This window comes from Meleagris gallopavo, chromosome 3 (genome assembly GCF_905368555.1).
Source record: "Meleagris gallopavo chromosome 3, MGAL_WU_HG_1.1, whole genome shotgun sequence".
Classification (NCBI taxonomy): domain Eukaryota; kingdom Metazoa; phylum Chordata; class Aves; order Galliformes; family Phasianidae; genus Meleagris; species Meleagris gallopavo.
This window is the reverse complement of record NC_139406.1, coordinates 82,440,652-82,467,429: the sequence shown is the minus strand read 5'-3', so window position 1 is coordinate 82,467,429 and position 26,778 is coordinate 82,440,652. Positions and strand designations below refer to the sequence as shown.

At 47.2% G+C, this 26,778-nt stretch overlaps 1 protein-coding gene and 1 long non-coding RNA gene across 12 annotated transcripts in view; both read right to left on the bottom strand.

Moving 5' to 3' along the window:
* Positions 1–6,147, bottom strand: part of ZHX2 (zinc fingers and homeoboxes 2) — a 65,214-nt gene extending 59,067 nt beyond the window's left edge. For 5 of the 11 annotated variants that reach the window (XM_085221631.1, XM_085221630.1, XM_085221632.1 and 2 more), the window contains exon 1: positions 5,314–5,537. The gene's annotated coding sequence lies outside the window, so the exon portion shown is untranslated. Of the gene's footprint in view, positions 1–5,313; positions 5,538–5,665; positions 5,783–5,947 lie in introns of those variants that run through there. The other 6 variants (XM_085221634.1, XM_085221638.1, XM_085221636.1 and 3 more) reach the window with 2 other exon arrangements.
* A 618-nt stretch (positions 6,148–6,765) lies between these two features.
* On the bottom strand, positions 6,766–26,362 carry LOC146544795 (uncharacterized). Its single transcript, XR_014882676.1, has 2 exons — positions 26,074–26,362; positions 6,766–7,605 (listed from the first exon to the last, which is right to left on the bottom strand). It is a non-coding gene; the product is annotated as an uncharacterized LOC146544795 (long non-coding RNA).
* Between the last annotated feature and the right edge of the window lie 416 nt (positions 26,363–26,778).

Below are 26,778 nucleotides of genomic sequence, written 5' to 3'. Positions count from 1 at the left end.
AGGGAAGGCATCTTGTCAAAAACACTTCAGTCTGCAACCATCAGGAATTTCCTTTATTTCATGTCAGAGCGAATCAGCAGTGCTCCCCAGCAAGGCAGCAAACCTGAGAGATGCCACTGCTCTCTGCTTCTGCCCAGTGTTCCCTGCTGAGAGCCCCAAACCCAAACACCTCACTGCTTTGAGCTGGTTATGCTTGGATTTTCTTTTTTTTTTTTTAAAGAATGAGTATTTTCCACTTTTGTTGTCTGAATGAAGCGTAACATGAAGTAACTGAAACTAATAAGCATGAAATTAGGTTGAGAGATAAAAAAAAAAATAAAAATCTCCAGAACTTGGGAGAGTGAGAAAAGGGAACACATGGATCGGAGGCACGGAGATGGGGCACAGGTTTCTTGAGAAATACTGGTATTTTACTCAGCCCCTCTGAACAGTGCCTTCAGTTCAGAACCTGCTTCATCAGAGTGTTATTTAGGTAGAAAAATCACAGCAAGATTCTATGTAAAAATAAAGGAATCACTTTTTTTGGTTTTTTTTTCTCCAATTCAGCTCTGCTTAAGAGACACCCATCAGGTTTCTGCCTTCCTCCTCCATTCATCAGACTGCATGAGAGGTGAAATAATCCTGAACTAGAGGGGTTATGGTCACTGATGCAGAACATGCAAGAAAATATCTTTTTTTTTTTTTTTCCTTCATCCAGCAAGTCAAATACACAGTGAGCACTTAGAGAATTGTGGAAACAACAGACAATTAAGAACAAATGAGATGCCAAAATCTACAAGTAACTCGAGGTTTCAAGTTTAAAAAGCATTTAGTATTTAAGAGGAGAAATAAGGTCAGGAGAGAAAGATTGGGAGAAAAATGGGGAAGGAAAACTAAGATTTCAGGCCCACGATGAGTGAACATGGGCACTGGAGGAGTTCCCAACTCATTTCCCTGCCTGTTGATGTGAAGGTAATTCTCCTTGCCACTGATGCCAGATGGGACCACATCACAAATCACATCACTGAAATGTTAAACATTTTATATGTACACATATAAATACATATATAAAAATATATCAGTAAACTTAATAACACATATAACTTCAGTGGTTTCAGCAGTGCCACAGACACAGCACAGGTCATGTCCCACCAGCACTTTTGCTGATGCAACTCATCAAAACCATGAATGGATCTGGGTGGACAAACCCACGATCAGTGAATTCACACGAGGTGCACGCTTGTGGTGTGGCTGTGGAATTCTGACCACTGAAATGCTCATAGAATCACAGAATCACTAAGGTTGGAAAAGACCACAAAAACCACCTAGTCCAACCATCAACCCTTCACAACCATGCGCACTCAAGCCAATGGCCCTCAGTGCCTCATACACACGTATGTACAAACTCTCCAAGGTCTCCCAGGAGGACTTTCCACAAGTCTCCTCCTGTTCACACATCTCACCCAGAAACCACACATCCTCCTGTCAGACAGGGTCTCCCAGTGCACAAACGTGCTTGTGGAGCTGGTGCACGTAAAGCACCAACTTCTGCAAACAGAGATCTCAGGTTTTGTTTCAGAGCCATTTTGGGGTTCTCTCAGTTCCAGAGAACAGCTTGCTGGGTGCACTGCCCTGACTCAGGAACCATAGTGCTCGAAACAACAGAAGCGTCTCCTTTCTTAAACACAAAACAAACAAACTGAAAAACCAAGCCAACCTCATGATATGTAAAGCCACGGCATTCTTGGAGAGGGGGCTGGAATGGTGATTCCTGAACTCTCTTAGGACAACAATGCTGGAATCGAACTCACCTGACTTTATCTTGCAAGAGTGCAGTTCATGTCATCCCATCTGGGGCTCCACACAAGCATTACTGTGTGTTAAAAGTACTTTCAACGCTCTGGAAACCAACAGCTCTCGCAGCTTCTACATAAGAACCTAAAAATCGCTGCTGACCTCTGACAACTATGATTCTATGACAACACAATGCTGGCACTTCCAGTAAACTCCAGACCTACTTACAGTAACACCACACATGTGAGTTCCAGCCGACATGGTGCACATACACATACCTTGATAGAAGACTGGGAATTATTTTAATGGATGTAAGCTAAAGCCTTTAATGCCTTATTTTGTTTATTTACCTACTTGGTCTAACAGTCACAGAGATTTGAAGAACTCATTTACAGTAAGGGTAATAAAGCACTAGAAAACCCAAAGAGGTTGTCGAGTCTCCTTCTATGGAGATATTCAAGACCCATCTGGATGCCTATCTGTGTGACCTATTGTAGGGAACCTGCTTTAGTAGGGCGGTTGGACACAAAGATCTCCAACAGTCCCTTCCAAACCCTGCAATTCTGTGATGCTGTGATTCTATGTGCATGCCACAGCAATGGCTTCACAGTCACTGCTAGGGAAAGGCCACTCTCTCTGGATTACGGTTATACTAGAAAAAAAGTTAAACTAAAATTACACTCTCCGCATAAAAAGTAAAGAAAGCTCTTTTGCTATGTGATAGCCATGCTAAAATCTCAAGGAATTCACTTGAGACCATGTACATTTCTAACCAAATTATAATCAAAATGCTATTTTTATTTATTCTCAGTGGTTGTTTTCATTCCTTAAGTGGATGCACAGAAATATGGGTCACAAGATCCCAACCACAAGAACCTGCAAGCATGATATCTGAGGGTCATCCCATTTAGAGCAGAGGGAAAGGAAACAGCAGAGGATGTCACACATGCAAACACAGTGATGCCATGCCTGGTATAAGTGCTTCCTTTTGTATGAGGGTGAGCTAAACCTGCTGGGTTCTGTAGTCCGGTCTGCTGCAGTTTGAAACTGGTCTGGGAATGTACAAAGAAGAAAATGCCTTCATCGTAGTTAACGCCAGCTCTCTTTTGGGGGGCTTTTACTAAAAACACATTAAAATCCTTTCAAAGAAAAAGAATCAAAGTATGACACTGCCAGCTTGGGGTGTCTCCTGCAATGGGTTATTGCTCCTACAGACACTGGAAATCACAGCTTGCAGCCAGGAGGAGAGAAAAGCAAATCTGTGGCACTTGTGGACAGAGCAGCTGAAGGAGAGCTCTCCTCCCATACACCCACAGCAGAGGACAAAACTCAGACAGAAGAACTTCTTGTGGAGGCTAGGCAGGAGAAACGTCATTTTATGGAGGTGAGTAATCACAGGACTTTGGGCTGAGCGCTGTGGGCTCTGCACGTCCAGGGACTGAGCTCACCACAGGTACGAGAGCAGAGGACAAACACCGGGAACTCACAGCCCTGCATCTCTGCAGCAGACACGCCGAAGCAAAGAAGGGACTGGCCAATGACTTTAGAAATTCACGGGCTTCTTAGCATTGATACTCTTGCAACTTGCTGGACCTCAACTGGCTCGAACTAATCCGGAGGTCCATTTGCAATTCTGCGTTACAAAGGGCTGCTGAGCTCTTCCTAGGACTGAAGCCACATCTACATGAGAAAAGCTTCACCGGGACAAAAATGTGTCACAGAGGCAAAGAACTTGGGTCACAGATACCCCTTAAACAACAGAATCCCTCTTCTGCTCCCATCACCCCACTGGGTACCCAGGCGCGCCTTCTGGCATTGCCACTTCCAACCGGGTTCTGCTGGGGACAGCCGGGCCCCCACTGCTCCCACCCATACCATCTCCAGCCTGGGAAATCCCCTGCCCAAAGCTTAACCCGGAGTTTTAAAACAAGCACAACTCTTTGTAGGTGAGCCGGATGACGAGGCAGAGAGCAGCAGTGATTCACAATCATCGGTTGTAAAACAGTATTACAGAGGCACTTGACATCTTAGTTCCCAGCCCCAGTTTGGAAAGGGACTTTGCTGGAGTTCCCGTCACTTCTCTTCTAAAAGATATGCCAAAACTCCTCAAACCGATGCTCGATTGGGACGGGACACAAAATTCAAGTGGAAAACACCGTGCCTGCCCGGCTGACGGCCCCTGCTGAGCTGTAGGATGGCTCCAGGCAGAGCTCCCTTGCAGCAGCCGCTGGAATCACCGCACCCCATCACCGTCCCACCCTGGGAGCACTCCTCTTCCCCCCCGCCTTACACCTTTAGATGCTTTCTCTCCTTTTGTGCTCTGACCCCAAAATCTTCTTCTGGATTCCCTTTTGCAGGAGGGCCCACAGGCTTTAAAGGAGCACCTGCTCGAGGGGATGGGGATGCTCCATTGGAGAGGTGCCCGAGGAACCCCAGGAAGTGGCAAAAACTAGGGTGATACCACCCAGCTGAAGGTATTCCTGGGCGCAAAGTGAAAGAAGGGCAGCAGGAGCCCACAGCCAGGCAAGTGGAGCTCTTCGTACGTCCCAACTGCGCTTCCAAGTTTTATTCCCAGCGAAGAGGAGACAAAACTGGACCCTTCTGTTCGCCCCCTCATCCCAAAGGAGGAGAGAGAAGAAAGAAAAAAAATGAGACAGTTGCGCCAGGGCTTTGGAAACCAACTGAAGCCAAAAGGAAGGACACCCCCTACCAACAACAAATAAATAAATAAGTGGACGCGGCATGCCCAAGGCCGAGCTTCCCGAAATCTCCCGATCCCGGTGTTAAGGGGCTCAAGCAGAGACTTTCGCGATCGCAGCGGAGCGGGCGGCTCCGGGTTGCCGGTTCTGCTCCCCGCCGCCCCCCGGCAGACGCGGGCGGAGGGTTCCGCGCGGCGCAAAGAGGGGACGCGGTGGAGGCGGAAGGGGGGAGGTAATAAAACCGCACGGAATCACGGCACGACAGTCCCGGCCAACTCCAGCCGCGGGGAGCGGAGCGGCCCCGGGACCCCACTACCCAGCGCCCGCAGCCCCCCCAGACGCCTTTTTCATTTTTTTTCGGCTGTTGTTCCCCCTCGCTGAAAGCCGCCGGCTCCGTTTTACACACCGCCCCGACAAATTCGCCCTGCTCGCCTCTACGTAACGCCCTGTCGAAAGCGGACGCCATATTTTGTGTTGCTGATGTCGACATAGACAAACGTAGACATGTTTTTTCCCCCCCCCCCGCCTCCTCCCGCCGCCGTCCCCCATCTCCCCGAACTTGAGATCCGCGGGGCAGCGCGGAGAAGGGCTGCGCCGGGGGCACGGCGCTGCGGCGAGACGAAACGTAAAAAACCCATTCCAAACCCCCTCCCAGCACCCTCCCGGCTCCCACCTCTCGGTAACCCCCCCCCTCGCCCCGCAGCCCCCGCGCTGTCCCGGGAGCAGAGCGCTTTATCCGGGAGGAAAAGTTGGGTGCGAGCGGCCGGGGCGGTGGCGCGTGTGGGCAGGGAGGAGGGCGGGAGGGGGGGTGGGGGGGAACCCCGCCTGGGAAGTTTCCTACCTGCGCTCAGGGCGGCGGCACCGCGTGTCCCGGGTGGAGCGGCGCGGTTCCGCGCTCCCCCCCGGTTCCGTTCCGCGTCGCTCCGCTTCGCGCCGCCGCGGCAGAGCCCCGCGCCCGCGGGACCCCGCGCCCCCCGCCCCCACCGCGCCGGCCCCCGCGGGCAGCCGCCACGCGCGGACGTACGCACCGCCCCGACCCCGCCGAGGAATTAAGGAAGAAAAAAGCAAAAAAAAAAAAAAAAAAAAAAAGAGAGAGAGAGAAAAAATGCCAAAAAAAAAAAAAGAAAAAAAAGAAAAAAAAAAAAAAAAAAAAAAGGAGCCCTCGATCGGCGGGGATCTACGCCAAAACCCACATGATCTCTGACGTCAGCCTGCGTATTTGCATACGATACCACCGCCGGCGCGGCTGCCGGGGTCTCTCGGCGCAGCGGAAAGTTGGGAGCGCTGCCGTGCCCCCCCCGCCCCCGGGAGCGCCTCCTCCGGGGCCACCAAGCGGATTTCCCACGCCCCCCCCCGCATCCCCCCTCCGCTCCGTGCTCCGAGCGTGGGCTCCTCCGGTGGCCGCGCGGTATCGCCATCGCTTCGGGGCAGAGCCGCGCCGCCCCTCCCGGCGTCTCCGGAGCTTTGGGACGCACCCGGAGCGAGGTGGGCTTCGGAGCGCTCAGTCGGGGCTTTGCGGGGGATGCTGCGTGTTTCCAAGCGGTGCCTCTCTGCTGCATCGCGGGAATCCTATCCCTCATTTAAAACTGTCGTTAAACTCTGGTGTCTCTGCGTCGCTACCGAGGAGGCGTAGCGGACGGCAGCCGGGTTATTCTCCTTTTTTACTTCAGCGGGTTAACGACAAGAAGTAATTCACCGGCCGCATCTCGCTGCTGGGTGCCAGCCGGCTCTGGGTAACGGGACCGCGAGAGGCAGAGCACCGTGGAGCTCCGGGCGCGCTGCGTGCGGGGCGGAACCTCCCGTCACATCCATCCCGGGAATGCCTGATGCTATCAGGACGGCTCCCAGGACTCAGCCGTGCCCGCGTCCCATGGCGGGGAGTGACGGCTTCGGAGGAGCTCGAAGTTCCCGCGGCCGAATAGAAAGTAGATGTGTCCAGGCGATGTCAGAGGGATCTCTTCGCAGGGAAACCCCTATCGGAGCGGGCGCGTATCCGAGTGCCGGGCGGAGCGTGCAGCGTTTGCTGGCGGGATGGGATGCTCCGTGCCTGCCTGCAGCCAGGCCGGCTCCGAGCGCCCAGCTGCTGGTGGGAGAGACACGGGAACCCCGGCGATAAGCGCCGGAGCTCCGCTGATTGTCTCTGACTCTGGGTTTTCCCGTGAGATTTTTTCTTTTTTCTTTTCTTTTCTTTTCTTTTCTTTTCTTTTCTTTTCTTTTCTTTTCTTTTCTTTTCTTTTCTTTTCTTTTCTTTTTTCTTTTCTTTTTTCTTTCTTTTCTTTTTCTTTTCCTTTCCTTTCTTTTCTTTTCTTTTTTTCTTTAACAGGGAATTTCCACTTTCTTGTAAATACCACCGAGTCTGTTTTAACTCTTCAAGAGCTGTTCGGCTGCGTTTTGGAAGGAAAGAAAAAAAAAAAGCCTATCTATTTTAGCAACCACTCCTCCCCTGAAAGGTGAACTTTTTTTTCTACGATCTCAATTTCCTAAGATTAGGACAAGAAAAAGCCAAAGTGTGACCGTTACGCTTGTTAATGTGAAGGGTTCTTTACGAGCCAGATCGATGGTGAAAAAGTCGTCTCCTTGCGGTAGCCCTAATTCTCATTTACTTTAAGTCCTCTTTAGATTTCTTTTCTTTTCCTTTTCTTTCTGCCTTGCCGAGAGCAAAGGGCCCTTTGGCCCTAAGGCGGTGCTGCCGTCGGTGCTTTCAAGTGCAAAGCGGGGCCGTGGGTGGAAGCCCGGAGCTTCCTTTGGGCCCACCATTGCGATCAAGCGGTCTGCGCTGCGTAGAGCCCCTTCGCAGATCCCTCTGCCTTCCCCCAAACGTCACTCCATCATAGAAGGCCACCAGATTGGTCAAGCGTGACCTTCCTCTGGTGAAGCCGTGCTGGCTGTCTCGGATCACACGCCCATTCCTGACATGGGTGATGTCATACGAAGTCATTAAAACAGAGCGCAGGTTTGAAGCGAGGAACACGTGGGCTTTAAAACTCTGTCAGTTCCTATTGCCATCCTCAATGAAAAAGCTAAGAGTACTTATTGGCCGTTGTGTATTCAATGGTAGTGCTCAGAGAAACTGCGGAGATCGTGGAGATAAAGACGAGGATACCCACTGCTCCTTTCAGTATCTAAAGAGGGGCTGTAGAAAAGAAGATGATGGACTCTTTAGCAGGGTCTGTGGTGATGGGACAAGGGGAAAGGGGAAATGGTTTCAAACTAAAACAGGAGATTTAGATCAGATATGAGGATTTTTTTTTTTTTTTAATATCTTACGATAAGGCTGGTGAGGCACTGGAACCGGTTACCCAGAGAGGTGGTGAATTCCCCATCCCTGGGGACATTCAAGGCCAGGCTGGAACAGACTGAGCAACCTGATCTAGCTGTAGGAGTCTCTGCTCGCTGCAGGGGGGTTGGATTAGATGGCCTCTAAGGATCACTTCCAACTGAAACAGTTCTATGATTCTCTGTGGCTTCATATTTTCTTGCACTCTGCAAAATGGAGCTCAATCACAGTCATGAAATTCCTCCTCTGTTTGAATGTTGAGCAGAGGGACCAACAACCCATGTGGCACCTCAGCCCTGATGCTGTGCTTTAGAAAATGGATAGTTGGCTGGTTATCTCCAACTTCTGCCCCTCTGTCAGACATAGAATGGAGTGGGACAGAATGGAATAGAATAAAATACAATAGAATAATAAAATAGTTCAGTTGGATAGGACCTTCAAATGTTATTGAATCCAGTTCCCTGACCTCCTAATTAATGCGGGCATTGTTCAAATGCCTCTTGACAGTGGCAGCCATGAGGCATTTCTCAGAATCCTGTCTCAGTGTCTGTCCACCCTCATGGTAAAAAAATTGTTCTTGATGTCCAGTTTGACCTTCCCCTGGTGCAGCTCTGTGCCATTCCCATGTGGTCTGTCACTGGTGATGAGGAGCAGACCCCTGCTCCTCACTTACACACTGTGTAACTGATTTATGGAAACCTCATATTAAAATAATGCCAGGTATCCGTATCATCAGGAAGTGGAACTTGCTTATACCAAAAATGCAAAAAGGAAGTTTGCATTTTTTTTTTCCTGAAGGCCTCTCTTTTCAGTGAATAGCACTATGGAAGCCATACCAATCACAGGGCACAGTGAGTGTGCACAGTTTCCCAGGAATACAAGGGCAGAATGCTGGCTTGCTTTAAATCTCGTGCTCTCTCCATTTCCTCTGTCCACTTTCTCTAGATTTAAGGTGACATCCACTCTGTAAAGACCTCAAATAAAGTTGTAAACTCCTCTGTGAAGTAATACATTGGTCAGAGACAATGAACTGTATGCTGAAATGTATCTGTATATTATTTACGGCAAGGAGATGAGTGTCTGACATATGCACTGTCACATATGTTTCAGTCTTATTGAGTTAATAGTTCCTTTCCGACTGTTTATTCCTGTGCAGCCGAGGCTGAGTCAGCACAGCAGATCTCGTTCCCTTTCCCTGAGCTACAGCTCAGAACTGTGCTCCGGAGAGACTCCGTGTGTATCCTCGAAGGAGACGTGCATCCTTCGGAAGCCAAAACAGAGGCATATAAATAAAAGAGCCAGAGAGTCATTTTCTGCTGAGTGTGGCTGCGTGCTGCTCATGTGTGTGCTGCCTAGAGCTGTGGCATTGGGGGTTGGTTTGTGTATGGGATTCAGGAGTGGGGGGTGGCTGGGGGCTTTGGGATGTGTTTGCTCCACCAGGGGAGATCTTGGGCTGGAGGCTGAGCTGCTGCCTTGCAGGAATAACCAGGCTGCAACTGCTCAGTGTGCACCTTGCTGCTAACTGCATCCCACCCTACTTCATCCACCACACCAGTATGGCAGTGCCATGGCTCTCAGCTGCTGTTTGTCATGACAAAAGCCAGCTTTTGGTATGGCCCTCAGTAGAAATAAAGGTAAGAGCAATTTAAAAAGAGGTCAGCAGATAAACACTGCTATTTTTTCCCCTTTCTTGTGGAGACCAGTGCCATGGCAGGAAGCAGCATTGGCTGCTGGTCAAGGCACAGTGTGCAGACTGGTGCGGGGGAACACAGCTCTTTAGCCTCCTATATTTGCCACTCACTCCCCAACCTATATAAATATTTTTTCACCAGCAAAACAACTACCAAACCATCCTTTCTCCTCTGCTAAAGCACTGTCTTTTGCTTTTCTTTCAAATTCAAGTTGAGGCGGAGAGCACTGATCAGATGCTCTGTCTGCAGAATGAGATGCTAAAAGGAATTTGCACAGGCTCAAAGCACTGCTGAAGTCTGAATCCAGACAGCAGGACTGACCTTATGCTCTGTGATGCCCTTAAGCTGGTGGAAGCTGTCCCTTCAGTTCATATGGCTGATAAGCCAAGGTGGAGGGAATCCCCCAGGCACCAGCTTGCGGTGCACCTGCACTCGTCACCTCAGCTTCAGACAGGTCCTGGCAAGAGGCACCCAGACTCTGTCTTTTTCTGGTTCATAGACTCCAGGAGAGCTGATCACTTCTCATGGGAGCCATCTGGCTCATTCTTTGGAAGATCAACTGTTAGTCACCAGACAAGTGAAGAACGTGCTTCCCTGGAGTCTGCTCTCCCTGATGAATAGGACTCAGCCCAAGGTCCTTGAGATGCTGCTGCATGCAGAGGAGAGATTTTATCCTGCTGGGGGCTGCTGAGCTGCTCAGGATATCCTGAGTTGGAAGGGACTCAAAGGGATTGCTGAGTCCAACTCCTCACCCTACACAGGACCACCCAAAAATGGTCCCTGTGTCTGAGAGCACTGTCCAGATACCCCTTGAACCCCGGCAGCTCAGGGCCGTGCCCACTGGTGCAGACCCTGTCCCTGACCCCCACCCGCCCCTCCCCTGACCCAGCTCCGTGTCTCTCCCTCGGGCCCTGTCGCTGTCACACAGAGCAGAGCTCAGCGCTGCCCCTCCACTCCCTGTGAAGAGCTGCAGCCGCCATCAGGTCTCCCTCAGCTCCTCTGCTCTGGGCTGAACACATCCAGGGACTCCAGCTGTTCCTCATATCATGTCCCCGCAAGGACAGGAGCACGTTCATACTCTTCACGTGCTGCAATTGGTATCCAAAGGCCCTGTAGGGCCTGATCCAATTCCTTGCTAAGGGCTGGTGAAGTCAGGGGGTTACATCTCCCCTCCTCTGGGCACTTGGTGCCACAATGCAGCCCCAGCCCTGCAGCATCCCACCTGCCTGCTGCCTTCCCTACTGTGGGGCTGGCTGGACAAGTGGGCTGTGAGATGTGCTGGGATGGGGGGACCCTGCAGCCGGGCATTGGGAGCGCAGCCTCTGCTTTCCTCCTCTTCCATCAGAATTCATTGCCCTTTGCTGAGAGTGCCAGTATCAGGGATTTTTCTTTTTCCTTTTTTTTTTTTTTAAACATATTTTTTTTTCCTATTGCTCTTGCTAATTACCAAAGCAATTTTTAAAATTTAAATGAGGGCTTCCTCCCTCACAGCCCATCTGCTGTGAAATCATCACACGCATCCTTTTGTGACAGCTCAGACATCGCCATGGCAACGCGCTGTGATGCGATCAGCCCTGAGTTATGACCTCACTGCAGGACCAGGCAGCCCGGGCTGCCCTGGAAGAGGAACAAAAGCAGCTCCTGCATCAACCCAATTGGGCTCTGTGCTTCAAGAGGGTGGGATTTGTCCTGGAGCAGAGAGGTGAGGGCCTTCCCCAGGGCTTGCTGCAGAACTCCAGTGCTGGGCTGGGGCAGCATCCGCCTGAAAGCCAAACGTTTTTCTCCTTAGAAACACTTTGTTTGAGCAGTCATTTTATTACCCTAGCTCAATTCTGTGGAATCTTTTACGACTTTTTCCTTTCTTTTTTTAAATTTTTTTTTCCTGTGTACCCATAGATTAAAAGTGCTGGAGACCAAATTCCCCATTTCCTGCTGGGAGTTGAGTACCGCATGGCCGCTGGCAATGCATGCTTCACCTTTACACTCCGTGACTTTGCCCAGGCCACATCTAGCAGATAAGAGAGCTGGGGCAGCAGTTCTGCTTTCCAGGGCATTCATCCCCTGCCTCCCACTGAGCCTGGTGCAGAGGGTGATAACTGTCGCAACTCTTTGTGGACAACTGGAGGGGATTAGTGACCAAAGGCCGCCCTGCAGGTGTCACCACCAGCGTTACCCATTCTTAATTAACCAAAGAGCTAGATCCGAGCCCCTGCTTCAAAGTGGAGGATTTTGTTTTCTTGTCTTTTGGTTATTCCTGTAGATTTGGGAACAGATTTTAATAATCAAATTGAGCTTGCTCTTCTAAACAGCTATTTGTATTGTTTAGGTAACTTACTGAGACAGCTTGGATGTTTGTTTATACTTTAGTACGAATTTTCAGGATGTGCCTTGATCTGTCCTCCAGACTAGAATATAACACATTCAGGCCAACAGTACAAACAGAACTAATGGGGATTTTTGCCAATCTAGGAATGCAGGCAGGTTGGTGACACCATGTGCCACCTCTGGAGATCTGGAGAGTGAATAGATAGTCTGGGTTGGCTCCTTTATTCCTTGCCAAATGGATACGAGGACTTAAACAATATGTGCCTATTGAATGATATGTGGTGACAAAGCTGAGCATGACTGGAGAGGATTTCTGGGAAAGAGGGGGAGAAAATCCAGGAGAAATTATATACTTCCTTGCTGTGCAGCAGAGAAGCATTAGACCATGATATTTCTATATGCTGGTAATGTCCAGGGGATCCCATTAGGGCTGTGGTGCCAGAATCTGCACAGTGTCATCAGAACACGCAACCTTTGGCTGCTGTTGGTTCCCCCATCTCTTATGGTGGAGCTGCTGCACAAAGCAGACAGTCCTGGCACATCTGTTCCTCCACTATCCCTTTCCATACGTATATCATCCATACAGCCCTTGTGTGTTATCAGTCAGGTAATCTCAGCTTGCTTTACCTGTCTGCACTCAAATGCTCGCTGCAGCTCTGCCTGTCAGCCATTTGGGAGGACTGACCTCAAAGACCTCCACAAATTTTCAGTCTCACAACCAAAAAAAGTTGGAGGAAAAAAAAATGGAATCAAACACAGTGATTTTTCTCCTCACAAAACTGGCTTTAAAAATAGTCCCTGTCCCAGCCTCTTTATGCTACTTCACACCCTCCAGCAAGTTTTTACAGCTGAGCTGTGCTCCAGCCCCAGAAACTGCAGTACAGCCCTGGAACAATTGAAGTGCAAATGGACTGACCCTAATCTAGGAAGATGCAAGAGAAACGGGTCAGATGTTACACTAAACACTTATGGCAACGTGTTTTAACAGCAGGAGGAGAGAAGTTTGTTTACTCTGGACAGATTTAATATAAGAAGATTGATATCTTCTCTTTTATGAAGAGGAATGTAATTAGTTTATTGGTCTTTGGCTGTATGTATTCAAAAATAACAGTACTTCTGTAGCTCTGAACAGGGTCTCAAGATGCATAAAAGATTAACTTGGGAAGCACTACAACACACCCACATCATCAGCCCCTATGGTTATAGTGGGACTAGGGGAGCTGGAGATAGAACTCTCCAGTGCCTTTGGCGCTGGGTAAGAGTTCATAATCACCAATGTTGTGAGTTTTGCCAGCACCATGCAAGGAACCTGTGGCACAGCCAGATCTCCTGACCATAAACCTGCTGGGTTTGCTCCATGGCCATCGATTATCTCTGCTGCCGGCCCCAGCAGGAGTGCCCAGCCCAGCACACTGCATGTTACAATAGACACGTCTGAGCAGCCTGCATCTTAGCAGAGGCAGCAGGGATTTTCCTGCTTTTGCAGGAAAGTGTACTTGTATTGCTGTCAAAAGTACAGAAGCAGCACTGCAGTGCTCATACAAATAAATTGGAGCTTCTATGCCACCGTGGCTCATACAGCAGTTCCTAATGCCCTTTTGGTATGTGGTCTGCCCTTGGGTCCTAGCACACAGATTCTCCTTGTGTGCTGGGGAAGCTCTAGGAGTTTGTTTTGCTGAAAGGCCATGCTAGTAGTATCTCCAGGAGGTTCTGGAGAGTTGAAAAGCGAGCTGCTGGAGAACATGCTAAATTACAGGCTAGGCCATGTGTATTTACTTCAACTAAAGGGAAAAGCTTTTCTGATCTCGATAAAACCCAGAAAAGCAGCTCTCTCAGTGCAAAATATTTTGTCACAGTAGCCAACTTAAATGTCACCCTGGTTCAGTGTCAAATTTAAAAATATATTTTTCCACAGAGGTGGTTAGGCTCAGCTCAAGTGCTGCCTGTAAAATACTGATTTTCCTGCACTCGGAGTGTGTCTGGGGAAAAAATGGTACTGTATGCAAAATCTCTTGCTTCAACCTCTGGGAGCATTTATATTACAAGATGCAAATTAAATTCAGTGTCCTACTGCCAACAGCGGTGTTGTATCCAGAGTTGAGCAGGCAGGATGGGAACTGGGAGCTGTGATGCACGGGGGTGACCCAGGGAGAAGCCTGGGAAAGGCAGTGAGAGGACATGCACCAGGAGGGTGATTTGTAAAAGCATACACCTTTATAAGGATGTGAACAGTGTTTGCAGCCCTGAAGGCCAACTGTATCCTGGGCTGCACCAAAAGCAAGGTGGCCAGCAGGGAGAGGGAGGTGATTGCCCCCTTTTGTGGATCCCTCAACCCTGGAGGCACCCAAGGCCAGGCTGGATGTGGTTCTGGGCAGCTTGGTCTAGTGGTTGGCAACTGTGCACATAGCAGGGGGGTTGAAACTAGATGGTCATTGTGGTCCTTTTCAATCCAGGCCATTCTATGATTCCCAGGGTTCTGAAGGAGTTGGCTGAGGTGGTTGCTGAGCCGCTCTCCATCATATTTGAAAAGTTGTGGCTCTCAGGTGAGGTCTCAGATGTCTGGAGGAAGGGTCACTTTACTCCCATTTATAATGAGGTTCAACATGACAAATGCAAAGTTTTGCACTTGGGCCGTAGGAATCCCAGGCATCCATACAGACTGGAAAGAGCGGTTCTTGAGAGCAGCCCTGCAGAGAAGGACCTGGGGGTCCTGATGAATGAAAAGCTTAATATGAGCCAGCAGTGTGCCCTTGTGGCTCGGAAAGCAAATGGTATCCTGGGCTCCATCAGAAGAGGGGTGGCCAGCAGGGACAGGAACTTGATTGTCCCCATTTACTCTGCTCTTGTGAGGCCCCATCTGGAGTACTGTGTCCAGGTCTGGAGCCCTCAGTACAAGAAAGACAGAGAGCTGTTGGAGAGGGTCCAGAGGAGAGCCACAAAGATGATCAGAGGGCTGGAGCACCTCCCCTATGAAGACAGGCTGAGGGAGCTGGGCTTGTTCAGCCTGGAGAAAAGAAGGCTGCAGGTTAAACTAATTGCAGCCTTTCAATACCTAAAGGGAGCCTATAAACAGGAGGGGAGTAAACTCCTTGAAATTTTATGATTCTACTCTGACCTCGTGAGGTCCCATTTGGAGTGCTGTGTTCAGGCCTGGGGCCCCCAGTACAAGAAAGATGCAGAGCTGTTGGTGAGGGGCCAGAGGAGAGTCATGAAGATGATCAGAGGGCTGGAGCACCTCTCCTATGAAGAAAGGTTGAGGGAGTTGTGCTTGTTTAGCTTGGAGAAGACTTCAGGGAGACCTCATTGTGGCTGTTCAGTACTAGAAGAGAGCTTACAAGCTGGAGGGAGATTGACTTTTTGCACAGTCCAGTTAGTGATAGGACAAGAAGAATGGCTTTAAACTGAAAGAGGGAAGATTTAGGTTAGATGTTGGGAAGAAATTCTTTACTCAGAGGTCAGTGAGGCACTGGCTCAGATGCCCAGAGCGCTGTGGATGTCCCATTCTCAGAGGTGCTCAAGGTCAGGCTGGATGGGGTCCTAGGCATCTTGAGCTGGTGGTAGCAGCCGTGTCCGTGGCAGGGGATTTGGAACTAAATGATCTTTATAGTCTCTTCCAACCTAAGCTCTTCTATGATTCTGTGATTCTATGATTTTCCTGGCTATGAACTGTATAAACCATCTAGTCTTTTCAGTATTAAAAAAAAAAAAAAAAAAAAAAAAGAAAAGATAAAGGATCCCTCTCTTTCAGTCCCTTGAATTTATTTGTAACAGCTTTTGGAAGTCAGTAGTAGGGTAAAAATTAGGTTGTGCTAATGGTTTCCCAAATGCTATATTGTCTTGGGACACAAGGGTCTCTCTGTGACCAGAGAGACCACTTTAACTTATGTCTCAACACTTTGATGAAATGCATTTCAAAACAAGTGCTGTGTTAAGGATGTTGTGATGGATACTGAATTTGATGGATAGTGGTAAAATGTAGATTAATATTAATCATATCTGCATAATTTAATGAGGGATAAAATACCACCTGCTGTGTGGTAAAAACAAATTACTACCTCTTTGGTTATTTTTGACTGGCTCTGGAAAGAAAATGGATTTTGACTATACTAATTTGCCTTTAATGTCGTATATGTGTAATTAAAAATTCACACACTGCAACTAAGAACAAATACCATATAAAATCACACACAGAAGAGGCCTACAATGTTAACCCACCACTTCCCAGAGGTATCCCACCCCAGCATCTCCTGCTTGAGTTGAAGAGCGGTTTCCTTTTCTTCATTGGGGGTCTAGAAGACATCTCCTGCCTTGTTACAGGTGAAAAAAAAATCTCTTCAAAGACAAAGATGACCTTTTATTCATGGAAAGAGCCAGATGGAGATGTATATTTGTAAGGTTAGACTGGGCGCAGAACCTGCCTGCCAGTACCATTTATTGGTACATCCGTCTGGTGCCTGGTCCACCAGCAGCCCCAAAGGTGGAGATGCCCTATGGATCCAGAAAGGGAGCGGTGATGCCTTGGAGTGGGCGTCTCTGTTGGCGGATATAAAATGGGTGCATATCACATTACAGGAGGCGTTGCAGTCAGATAGTTCTTGCACTTACTGCCACAATAGGCCTTTTTGAGGACCTGAAGAAGAGAAGGCTGTGGGGTGACCTCATTGCAGCATTTCAATACCTAAAGGGAGCCTACAAACAGGAGGGGAATCAACTCTTTGAAAGGTCGGGACAAGGGGAAATGGTTTTAAGTTGAAAGAGGGAAGATTTAGATTGGATATCAGGGAGAAGTTCTTTACCAAAAGAGTGGTGAGGTGCTGGAACAGGCTGCTCAGTGGGCTTGTGGATGCCCAGTGTCTGGAGGTGTTCAAGGGCAGGTTGGGTCCCTGGGCAGCCTGGTGTAGTATTAAATGTGGAGGTTGGTGGCCCTGCCTGTGGCAGGGGGGTTGGAGATTCATGATCCTTGAGGTCCCTTCCAACCCCAGCGATTCTGTGATTCTATGATTCTATGACCTGGTGGAGTTTCTGGAGTTTCTTTTGCAGCTTGGCACATCAAGTCTCACCAGAGCTGCTGCTGTGGAGCTGCTGTCTCCTCACATCCTCCTTTTCGGAATGATGATGGGAATGTTTTGTGTGTTGTAAAATTAAAAAAACATAAGGGCGGGGTGCTGGACTGCCTCGTCTGCTTCTCTGGTGCAATGATTCCCTCTGAAGTGAATAGTAGAACACTAATGCATAATCAGTAGAGACAAGCGATTTCAGAACAGTGTGATTGCACTGAGAAACAGATGCCTACTGGAATCAGTCCACCTTTATATATAGTTTCAGCAGATCTTAGGAGCAGAGATATTTGTTTCACGAGAAACTCCAGAAGCCACAGCTGAAATCAAAGCTGAGGGGCTTCCTGGAGGCACAATGGCGCAGTCCCAGCAGTTGGTGGCTGGGAGGCATTGGCTGGGTTGAGATCATCAGTGTGGATCCACAGTGTGGATAGGGAAAGCACTGCGAGTGCAGCGCTGGATCCTATAGGCCCAGAAAGTGCTCCTGAATATCAGCTAAGCCTCAGAGACTTGAAACACAGAAAGTGAAATCACAGAGAAATTTTGTGTAATAATTACTGGACAGAACTTCAGTGGAGAATCACAGAATCACAGAATATTCTGAGTTGGGAGGGACCCACAAGGATCGTTGAGTCCAACTGCTGGCTGCACACAGGACAACCCAAAATCCAAACCAAAAGATGATGAGAAAATGACTGTGTGGTTGAGAGAATTTCCTGCTGGAGATCAGTTTAGCTACTGATGTGTACTAAAGTTAGAAGAAATGATTTCTAAGCATGGATATGTTGAGAGATTTGAGGATGGCTGTACTCTTGCATGGTCCTGACTTACTCACCACTATTAGATCTTACCTGGGAAATTTGGAGAAAGGAGATCTGAACGGTAAATACATGCAGATGGGTGTGTAGAGCACTGCCTCTCCAAGCTACAGCTGACCTGAGTCCTGTGAGAAACTGTCAGAAACTTGAGCTCAGTTAAGGACAAGCTGTATTTTCCGCAAGTGATCCATCACTGATTGTAACAGCAAAGCATAGCCCACGAAATCTCCAGCACCTGAACAGGGCATGGGAGAAAGGAAGAAGCCTTAAGGCTTCACAGAATAAGGAACAGAGCAGTTTCTACCCACAGAGGTTAGGAATTTCAGCTATTGTTTTAACACAAGAGCTACAACCTTCTCTGACTACTAGTAAACAGGCAAGGCTTAGGCCATCCAGGTGGCACTTATTTAGTTTTCATTTTTTTTTTACTGTCTTCAAATCTACCACCTTTCATAAGCAATTTGCCTGAAATCCTGGTCCCAGTGGAGCAAAATGCTAAGTATCTCATTGGCTGTTTTGTGGTAGGGGCTAATTATCCAGCAGCATTGGCTGTACTCTGAATTTACACACTGAGAAGTCACGTAAAAGTAGCATATATATCGTGGGAGTTTTGCGTTCTCTGTATAAAGTACCGGAGTGCAATGTGATTTGTCTGTGCCTGCCTGAATTTTTATAGGATCTACACCTACAGGATGTTCCCTTTCTGTTGAGGCACCACCTGGCACAGGGGTGAGGTGCAAGGGCAGCATTGGTGCCATACTGTAGGACAGCCCTGTGCAGTTAGCATTGCCTATAAAAGCCCAGACACCGGGAGAGGGGCACAAGAAATGCACCGAGCATTAATAACTTCACTTCTGATAACTGGGTAAAGACAAATGTTTGTGCGGTGTGTGGCCTGGGAGTAAAGTGGTGATTCAAAGTGCATTTCTTATTCAGAGCATAAGTGTGCCATCTTATTTATACTGTTCCAAGGGGAAAGCGTATGAACAGAGAAACTCGTGTACTCTGTTTGATCATAACAGTCCTTCCAATAAACCCCAATATTGTACGTAAAAAAGGGCATCATCACAAGAGCTGTTCCCTTGAAACCACAGTTCTTAGTTCCTCCCTGGTGTGGTGGGTTCAGAAGGGGCTCTTTGCCTTGGTGCATTCCCTGCTGTTCACGTTTTGGGAGCTGAGGGGAAGGGTAAAGCAGAGAAACCAAACTTCTTTCTCCTCCATCTGCTTTTAATGTCACTTGTGAAGGAGCTATCATAAGTTCTTCGTTTCACATTTTGATCTCGTTTCCCATTCTGCAGCTTCATACAGATGCAAATTTTCTGAGCCATTTGGTCTGTTTGGATAATAGAAGCCTGTTAGGTCTTTTGGAGGGAAAAGTTGATATAAGTTGCCAGAATTTGTGTAGATATTTTCCAAGTGCAATTTTCCAACTGAAGCCCAGGGGTTGGGCAGGCTGGGAGCTATTGGAGGGCTGTGTGCTTATTTTGATATAAAAAAAAAAAAAAAAAAGGGAAACAGTGCCCTTTCCTAGTGACCAGCTTCTCTAAAATGATGGTTCTTCTTCTATTTTTTTTTTTTTTTTACTGAGGAATTTCTTTTCTAACTAACTTTAAAAGGAAAACAGATTCTTCTGCAACCATGTGGTGATGAGAGGTGCTCACATGCTCTGAATCATGAAAAAAAGTATTAAAAATCTATAGTGTTTCTTAGAAAGCAGCCAGAGCTGCCAGTTCCCTGTGAAATTTGTGATGGTAGTAAACTTCTAGCACCTCTAAGGACATAGATGCTAATCCAAAGACTTCTAACACCACTTACTTCTCCTGTTTTTCATGGGTTTGTTGTGATGATCCAGGCGTGTAGTACTGCATCTACTGCCTTGATGAGCAGTATTGAAGCATGCTACATTAATCTGATGGGACTTGGAGTGGTGAGAGGCTCTGAGCTCTTTTTGTAGCATCTCTGGATATATTTACAAGATAGAAAAGAGTGAGCATTAAGAACAGTAATGGAGACTCTGAGTTCCCTGCTGATGGGATGCTTTAGGATCTGGTTCTCGGAGACTCGGCTGGTGCCTGTGGGGACTGCCCAGGACATGGCTAGCAGCTCACTGAGTGCTGCCTTGCTGACCTGTCATGGGTGGGTGTTTGGCTGAGGAGGTGTACCCAGGTTCTTAGGGCTGCACTTCTACTTCTCACTCCTGCTGATCTGACAACTCTTTGTCTTTCCTGAGAAATTTCTCCTTCTGAAATAGATTTTTATCTTAGCAGTCTTTTCCAACTGTAATTATTCTATGAGTCTATGAGGGCATGATGGGTTAATGGCTGGAGTAGGTGATCTTAGTGGCCTTTTCCAACTTCAGTAATTCATGTTTCTGTGATTCCTTTCAGGTTTGTTTTCTTCCTCTGTTTTCAGCAGTTCTACAAAATGAAATAGAGAAACATGGATTTCTCCCTCACCTTCTCTCCCTTCTTTCTTATTTTACTTGCTTCTGTTGAAAGCGCAAGTGCTTTCTGCTGCCATGTCTTCATAACTACTGTTCATGAGCTGACTAACTTGCATGCAAGGCTCTGTATGTGGGTATAAATATCTGTACTGACAAAGTGAATCCAGGACTCAGTAACACAGACGCTTTAAAACATCTCAAGACACCACTGCTTTATGAAGCTGTGTGCAGTGAGACCCATCACAGAGCTTCTGTTGACCTCTGAAGGTGAACGCAAACCTCATCTCAGTACAGCAAATGGGATAAAAACAGCCTCTGTTCTCCAGACCTGCTTAATTGCTGTATGCTAGAAAGCTATGTGTAAGCTAGAAAGCCTCCTGCACCTTTCTGAAGAAGGAATATTTATTTCTTAAAATTCTAAAATTATTATCAGAAGATTTTTCTGTTGGAACTGAAACACAGCAAAGAAACTTTAAACAGCAGGGAAGCAGACGGATACAGGTGGCCCAGCCATAATTTACAGAACAATGTTAATCAGCTCAGTAGTGCTGAGGATCGTGATACTCTGGCTGTTTTTATTTCCCCGAGCTGTTCAGTTAATGGTTGGGCTAATCAGTAGCTGTCAGGCTTGTGCTGAATGTACTGAAGGTTTTGGTGATACTGCTTTGTCCACTTGAAGACAAGCAGTATAGTTTGCATTTTGAAAGAATACCAGTTAGAAAGCAATCTCCATGTGCCCGCAGCTTACTCAAGGTGTTATAATTTTACCTGATGCTTTCCTTGCTGCTTGTCCTTCTGAAGCTGTTCTATTTATTTCTGTTATCTGCTTCATTGTCGACATGCAGAACAGACTGCCTTCTTTATCATCAGACTGCCTGCTGCAGCCTGGCTCTCCTTGCTGGGGTTCCAAGGTGCTGTTACAATTATAACCGGGATGGAAAGTTTGAATAAGCAGCTTTTCTGAGTGATGAATGCATGTGAGAAAGTCTCCTGGAATTTTTCCTATATTAAAGTACTATTTTTTTTTACATTAACGACTCCAAAATAGCTGAACTTTGTCTTGAACTTTTCAGTGTGCCTTTCCCATAGTGTGTATTCTCTGAGCTGCTCTGCTGCCAAAGGGGAAACTCTGGCCTGAGGCAATGGCCAACCCGGTTGTCTTTTGCTGCTTGATTTTGGGCAGTGGATGTTTTTGTTGTCCGAACTTCTGTAAAACTTCAGGTCACATTATAGCTTGAGTATATCTCTCCAGAAAGCAGTTAAAAATATCTGGTTTTGAAGATACATCTTGCCAAAAGGTATTTTTAATTGGTTAAGGAAAAACTGCTTACTAAATGACAACACTCTTTTTATGGACATGTTGCAGTGCTGGTGGTAAAGGGATAGAGGTGTTCTGTGTTAGTGGTTTTGCAGCTTCCTTTGCAGCTCAGCAGTGAAGATAAGGGCCTTGGAGAAATGCATTTGGGAAATAACCTTTCTCCGTACTTTTAGGGGATAAGTTACACTTAGTCTTTTGCTACTTAAATTTCTTCTCTCTAAAGTGCATACTGTAGACAAGTTAGGTTCTGTCCTGGACTGCCAGCATCTGGAACTGCTGTGGCATTTTGCCTTGGAGCTGGGAGGTAGGCAGGTCCTGCTTGTTAGGAGTTACGAGTTACGGACTTTTACTAAATAATTATCAAAGCAGATCTTGATAGCTGGTGATCTGGATTACATGGTGTGTCTGGTGAGGGCATTTGATGGAGATTTCTGCTAGCTCTTAGCTTAGAATTACAGAGTCATAAAATGGCTTAGATTGGAAAGGACCTTTAAGGTCACTTAACTTCAACCCCAAATTGTTGACAGAGACTAATTGTGCAGTGGTTCGGTGGCTCTTGCAACTGTTGCCTGCCCAGAACTTCTTCCTGAAAATGTACAATGGGCAGGAGAGCATGACAGAAATGCAGGGGGCATTTGAGAGATATGGATTTTCCTAGAGTTTGTTCTCAGCACCTGGTTATTAGACTGTGCCTGGATCCATTTTAAGTGGTCTGAATTACCTGCAGAACCACCACACCTTTTACAGCTTCCTATTAAAAGACTGAGGAAAGCTAAGATAAAAAAGATCCATGGCAGTTACAAGCTATAGGTTGGGGTAAATGAGGCAGCCTGAATGCCAAATAGTCCAGAAAGTTTGGAAGATCTTGGATTAGACTGGAAGTTGTTGCCTCAATGTGTCCATGAGCATATGGCCTAAATTGTCTAAAGTGAGGAGGAAAAATTGACATGTAATGAAGGCTTCCTTTGTGTTTGACTGTCTTACAGGATTCTCAAAATTGCAAATGGTTGTGCAAACAATGTCTGGTGCAGTGAGGACAAATCTGAGTTAGTAGAAAGAGGGATTTGCTGCTTCTGGGCTCTGGGGTCAGAGCTCTTCACTCAAATTTGCTTAGAGATTTTTTTTTTCCCTGAGCCTAGAATAAAGATTATACTATAAAAGCCAACAGATGCTTAACTGTTGTGTTATGAATGGCATCACTGTAAATACCTCAGCTTGTTGCCTTAAACAAGTAGTTTATTTGAGAACTCAGCACTGCAGAAAAAAATGAATGTTGTATTTTGGGGAGGGTAAAGATGGAGACTTTGCCTTCCCTCCTCCCAGTCCTGATTCTGTACCCCAACTCCCCCGTACTCTTAGCAGGGAGATGTTTTCTCATGCTTGGGTACGGTGTGGGAAACTTTCCCCAGCCTCCATACCATGTTCTTTCAAGAGCTTTGTGCAGTGAAATGAATACTGTAGCTTCCATTACAGGTGCATGAGCCAGGCCAGAAATCTTCAGGTTCAAGACTAATACTCAAATGCTGCATCACTGTGTAATTCATAACCTTGTAGTTATGTGACTCCAACCCTAAAACACCCAAAATAGGGATGTAACTCCATAAGGGAATTCCAGACAAGACATTTCCCTGATCTGTTGCATTTGCAAAGGGTGTTTTGGCAGGATACAAAACACTGTGCATGGACAAGTGAAGGGCATGGAGCCATGCCAGCCTTTGGCCAAGGCAAAGGCTGAGTGAGTGCCATAAATGCCCAAATGTTAGACATCTCTGCTAGAATGTAGGCTAGAAGCTGTCATTTTCATGCAAACTTGTACCCAACAGGTGAGGAACAAAATAGTCAGGCTCAGAGTTGCTTACCCATGTAGAACAGCTTCTTGATTCCCCTTTTTCCACTTTTGTCTCATACCTTTTATCACTGCTCAGTAAGGGTCTAATCTTTCCAGCTGCCCCATGCAGGGCTGGCCTCAGTTTGGCATATACCAGGAGGCCTGTCAAAGAGCTCCCATGGCCTTGACAAGGTGAAAACACCTGCGTGGTTGCCTTTCAGAGCTTGTCTGCCAGGCATGTTTGCTATATGATGAATACAAAGCCAGATCAGATTACTGGACAATGGAGAATTTCACCCTCATTTGAATCAAGTTGCATTCTGGGGGAAATTCTTTCTTTCTAAAATTCATTAGTAATTAATGGATGGGCTTTGTTTGTCTGTTTCTTCTTGAACCTGCCAATTGAAACCAAAGGGACTCAGGCTAAGGGGCTCAGTTTGAGATATTCAAAGGTATTCAGACTCTCAAAGCCTGAGATGTAGGATCAGCAATGTTGTGCTTGGATGGGAAGGGCTTTGACACATGAGACAGCTAAGACTTTGGGTAAGAGTTGTTTGTGCACAGCATCTTTGGGGATCAAGTGAGAATCCACAATCTGAGGAAGAGCCATTCTTCTGCAAGTCCCAAAGTTGGCCACTCCAATTTCCAACCTCTCCAGGTCCCCCTGAACAGCTGCCTGCCCTCATCCACTCCCTGATTTGGTATCTTCAAGCCCGCAGATTCAAGTCCCATCATGTAGGTCATTAGAGGAGACATGAAGCAGTTCTGGTCCCACGGCTGGTCCCTTAGGGATGCGACCAGTGCTGGCTGCCAGTTGGACTTTGCACTGCTGGTTAAACCTCTTTGAGTCCAGCTGCAGCACAGCCAATTTTCCACCCACTTTATTGTCCTCTTACCCAGCCCTCATTGCACCAATCTGATGATAAGAATGCTGTGGGAGACTACATTAAAGGCTTCACAGAAGTTAAGGTGTACGTTTTCCACTGCTCTCTCCTTGTCTCCTTGTCTCCTTCTCAGTCACCTCACCATCAAAAACAGACTTTTCCTGCATCAGGCATGTTTTAACTTAAACACAAGTTTAGCCAGCTCCGTACTGCCCTCCCTCCACCCTCCAGAATGTGGTGTTAGTGTGGATCCAATTAAGTTTATTTGCATCCCTTGGAGTTGATCTACCTTTAACATACACTCATGCTGCTGCAAAAACAAGTGAACCCAGTCCTGAGCAACTGAGTCCTAAATATTCCCTCCAAAAATGCCTTGCATTCTGTGAGAAAGGACAGATGACATCCAAGATGGTCTAATTGTGCAGCAGAGCCTTGTTGTATTTATGTGAAGAATTACTACGGTAAAGCTCCAAATATTAGCAAAAGCAACCCAAGTAAACAACACATAACATTTGCATCTCTGTCTCCTGCTCTCATAATGATCACTCATCTTTATGCGCAGAGTTATATGGGTTTTATTGCTAATGTATTTCTCATTAATAGCCTGCTTGAGTTTTACGGTGTATCTTTTTTGGCACAAAATCAATTAAGAGTTTGCAATTATGTTTCCAGATAGAAGATACTGTTTGTATTCTGTTGCTCTTTAAATCTAGGACAAAGAGAACTAGGTGGGAACATCATGCATAGTGCTTGGCTGAAGATACCAGAAGATTATTTGCAAGATATTTATGGCCAAGAGGACAGAGTTTGCTCCTGGAGTTACAGTGCCTTCCCTCAGCTAGAGGCAACAGCAGAACTAGCACTGCAGAAAGAACAGGAACTTCAGGCAGATTTTGTCCTGAGGCTTTGCAAGTTGAGAAATACCGAGGCTGTGCAGAATCTCCATGTTTAATGGAGAAAGGGCAGCAGTAGTAGTAGTAGTAAGGACAGTGGCACAAGTCCTGCCTGTCCTTGGAGAAGTAGGACTGGCCTTATGCAGAGCTCTTCCCACACACTGGTGAGACCTCGTATGGGCACACTTTGTGCAATGTTAGGCAACATGCCACATGAATCATTTTGCAAAGGCTGGAAAAATGTAGCAACATATGGAGCTGAGTTTGGGGAAAGAATTGAAAACAAACCTCATAACTTGTGCGGTTTCCTCCCATGGCAGCTGTTCATGTGTGCTCATGATGTTTGATAAGGGCCTCTCTGCTCACTGTGGAGGAACCTGGAAGTCATCGGAGGAGTGCCCGCTTTCCAGAAGACTTTCATCACCTCTTTTCACAGCTGCTTGGGATGAGGAGTGAATTCTATGCTGACCTGTGGAAAACACAGGCTGCTTCCCTACATGAGCTACATGAATCTCTTGGACAGCATCTCCATAGCCCCTGACCTAGACCTCATCTACACCCAGCATGGCTTGACAAAGGATCTTACAACCAAGCTGAGAGTTACTGGTGGACATAGCATAGCCACATCCACACCTGATTAAAGCACCATAACTGTAATGCATCCCCATTTAGCACTGTAGCTCCCACCTGGAGATTCATCTCTTTCACCAGCCACCACAAAACTTGCAAGGTTGACAAAAAACAAGTGGGTGGCAGTCCTTGCTTAAGGATGCTGTGAGAATAATGCTCAAGATGAATGAGTTGTATCCCTGCTCCTGCTACAGACATCACATAGGACACTGGCTAGCTGGTCTCTACGGACCTCAGCTCCTCAGCCATAAAAAGGAGAGCAGTTGTGCTCTCTGCCTTAGCTAGTTGCACTGCGGCTTTTACAATGGGAACATTGTTGTGCCATGGGGCACCTAGTTTACTCCTGGGATAAAACCTCTAAGTAATTTAAACCAGCTGAGAATAAAACAACTTCACTAGAAAATAAGCAGCATAAGAGTCAGAATAGATAAACTCACCTCAAAGCAGGAACTCTGATGAACTGAAATCACAGTTCTGCCAGCACTAAAGATAAGGTCTAGTTAGAACTGTCAAATGCTTCTCACTGGGGTGCGTCCTTCAATCTGGTTGCCACCCAAGCTCATTTGGCTCACCCATCTCCAGCCTGCAGCTCTGATGACCACAGAGGTAGACTCTGTGCTGTAGGAAAACCATAGGTAAACTCTTCTTGGCTGATTTTTGCATCCTCTTCCAGGACATTGGCACTGAACTGGGCTGCTTCCCCTGCAGTTAATGGGGCTGTGAGTGGTTCACTATCTTCTCTCAGGGGCTGTTTGGGTTGTGGGTGTCCTTAGGAGTGACATGTCACCATTGGTAACTCAGTGCCTCTGGGCTGTCCTCATCTCCTCAATGGTAAGTTGTATGTACAGCGTCATCCCGGATACTTAGGATTTGGACTCTGAAAAGCAGAACTGTGACATACACTGACATCACTTATCATTTCCCTGTCAGACAGAACTGGGAAAGGCATTCTTTGGGCCAAGGGTGAGGGAAGGAGGTAAGGGAAGAGGTCTCCTCCTCAGTGCTGGCTGGGCAGTCCAAGGGAGTGGAGGTAGCTCCCAGGCATTGCTGTCATTTGGCAGCCATCTCATGGAGCATTTGCTTTGCATATCCAGAGGCAGGATCAGTACCCATTCAAGTCACAACTTGCTGCCTTCTGTTGA